This window comes from Ambystoma mexicanum, chromosome 7p (genome assembly GCF_040938575.1).
Source record: "Ambystoma mexicanum isolate Mex_15411 chromosome 7p, UKY_AmexF1_1, whole genome shotgun sequence".
Lineage (NCBI taxonomy): Eukaryota > Metazoa > Chordata > Amphibia > Caudata > Ambystomatidae > Ambystoma > Ambystoma mexicanum.
The window spans coordinates 973,026,623-973,029,815 of NC_090939.1; positions in this window are offsets into that span (position 1 = coordinate 973,026,623).

Sequence of the window (3,193 nt, forward strand, 5' to 3'; positions counted from 1 at the left end):
GAAGGATGACGAGACACTGGACACCTTCTATGGTCATTTGCGCCGCCTCTCCCTAGGATGTGCGTGGACGGACGCAGAAGACATGATGCGCACGATGTTAATCCAGGCATGCTCCTCCGGCAAACTCAGGAGGCAGGTCCTCAGAGAGCCAGGCATCACTCTGCCCCGCATACTGGAGCTCGGCCGGTTCCATGAGGTGGCAGAGGCTCGGGCCAATAAGATGGAGGCAGGATCCCGATCAGTGAGATCGGAGGAGGTGTGCGTTGTGTGGCGAGGTGGCAGAGGCATGAGACGTCCTGGTGGTGGACCCCGTGACAGGGCAGGCAGAGCCGCGGAGTCGTGCCAGAAGTGCGGGTACGACCTTCCTCACCCGACAGAGTGTCCGGCGGTGAGAAAGACCTGTGGCAGATGTGGATTGGCCGATCACTTTTCAAGGGTATGCCGTGCAGCCCTGCCTGTGATGGTGCCGAGAGGCCAGCCACAGACGTGGATTCCACGCCAGAACCCGCCGCCAAATGTGGCCCAGGTGGATCAAGGAGAAGTGGATCCCCAGGTGGAGGGTGCCGAGGAGGAGGACGAGGAGAACATCTTCTTCGTCTCGAGTGTGGAAATTCTGAAAAGGAAGAGCCGGAGACAGCCCAGATGTGTGGTGGAGGTCAACCACTCCCCAGTCCCTGTGCTCGTGGATACGGGAGCCTCCGTAAATGTAATGGCCAGAGGACATTATGACACGCTTGATCCCCTCCCGGGTCTGGACACACCGAAGGCTCGCATCTTTGCGTTTGGAGGGCTGGAACCGATACCACTGGATGGTGCCTTTGTAGCCTGTGTTGAACATGACGGCTCACAGATCAAGGCTCGCTTCTATGTGACTCCTGTGAGTGACAACACCCTGCTCAGCTGTGCCGCTGCCGAGGCCCTGGGGATTGTCAGTTTCGCCTATTCAGTCTATTTGGAAGACATCAATGATCTCCTAGACAAGTACGCAGCACTCTTCAGTGGGATCGGGAAGATGACCGGCGAACCGGTTCGGCTTTACATTGATGAGTCGGTCCAACCGATTGCCCTGAAACATCGCAGGGTACCGTTTCATCTGAGAGAGCAAGTGGACAAGGAGCTGGACAGTTTGGTAAACCTGGACATTATCGAAAAGGTGGAGGGCCCGACCCCCTGGGTGTCTCCGATCGTGGTGGCCAGAAAACCTAAGCAGCCTGATTCAGTCCGCATCTGTGTCGACATGAGGCTCCCTAACAAGGCAATAAAGAGGGAGCGGCATCTCACGCCCATGATCGATGACATAATTGCGGAAGTACAAGGGGCTCGGTTCTTCTCGAAATTGGATCTCCGAGCAGGTTACCACCAGGTCGTTCTTCACCCTGAGTCCAGGTACATAACAACGTTTACCACCCACCGGGGGTTGTACCGATACATGAGGTTGAGCTTTGGAGTGTCATCTGCCGCCGAGGTGTTCCAGAACATCATCAGGGGCGCCCTGGCAGATCTCGAGGGCGTCCTCAACATCAGCGATGACATTCTGGTGTTCGCAAAGACAGAGGTAGCCCACATGAGGAGGCTTGGTAAGACCCTGGAACGACTCCAATCACTGGGCCTTACCCTGCATAAGGAAAAATGCGAGTTCATGTGCACCTCCATTGAATTCTTCGGTTTCGTGTTCAAGGAGGGAGGGGTATCGCCCGATCCAAGAAAGGTCCAGGACATCAAATCGGCACAACCTCCCGAGTCGGTGTCAGATGTGAGGAGTTTTCTGGGGATGGTGACCTACTGTGGACGTTTCATCCAAAACCTCGCCTCAAGGTCGGAACCACTCCGGGCCCTGACGAAGAAGGAGTCAGCGTGGCACTGGGGCCCACTTGAGCAGGCCGCTTTCGAGGACATCAAAGCTGCCCTCACGACGGAAGACACCATGGCATTCTTCGACCCAGCCCTGGAGTCAGAGATCGTTGTTGATGCCAGTCCTTTTGGCCTGGGCGCCGTGCTAACTCAGGTGGATCGCAACGGGGGAGTTCGGCCAGTGGCATATGCCAGCAAGGCACTATCAGAGACTGAGCAGAGGTACTCCCAGATCGAGCGGGAGGCCCTGGCGGTGCTGTGGGGCTGCAGACATTTTCGACTCTATGTCTTGGGTCGTCCGGTGACGGTGGTAACCGATCACAAGCCATTGCTTCCAATCCTGGTGGGGTCATCGTCAAAGCCACCGGCAAGGATTGAGAGGTGGATGCTCGCCCTCCTTGAGTATTCTGTCACCCTGGTGTACCGGCCTAGGGCCAACAATGCGGCAGACTACCTGTCCCGCCACCCGGGGTTGTGCGGGGGAGAGGGGCACGATGTCTGTGAAGAAGAGGCTGACAGCCATGTACAGATGGTGGTGGAGGCGGCCACACCAAACGCGATGCCGCTGGCGGAGCTGGAGGCCGCTGCGGCCCAAGACGAATGCTTTCAAGTACTGAGGCACTCGATGCAACACGGCTCCTGGAAGTCCATCCTCGAGGCTGTGGCCGGGCAGACACATGAGGCCAAAACGACGCTTGAGCAGCTGTGGAAAGTGTAGGACGAGTTGTCGTTTTCGGAGTCGGGCCTGCTGCTCCGCGGTGACCGGATTGTCATCCCCCTGTCAAAGGTGAGGGAGGTCATCACGTTGGCACACCATGGACACCAAGGCGCGACCAAGACCAAGGCGCGACTCCGGTTGAAGGTCTGGTTTCCCGAACTAGAAAAGAAGGTTGATGACTTTGTAGCGGCATGCGTGTGGTGTCAGGCAGCCTCTCCTCTGCAACGGGAGCCAGCAATAGAAGTGATGCCCCGAGGCACCCGGCCCTGGGAGGTCGTCCACGCGGATTTTGGATCGACGTCGGTGGGCACCCACTTCCTGGCAATTGTCGACGAGTACTCTAGATATCCAGAGGTGGAGTTCGTCGAATCCGTGGCGTTTGAGCATGTGTTGGTGGCGGTGGAGAAGATCTTTGCAGCCCACGGTTTTCCTCACACCCTGTGCTCAGACAATGGGGCTCCTTTCCAAAGTGAGCGGTTCTCCGAGCTAATGATGAGCTGCGGGGTGCAGCACAGGAAGGTGTCACCGATGTGGCCCCGAGCCAATGGCGATGCGGAGAGACTCATGCGGACTCTTAATAAGACATTCCGGATCGCCCAGGGACAGGGTCAACCCCTACAACGG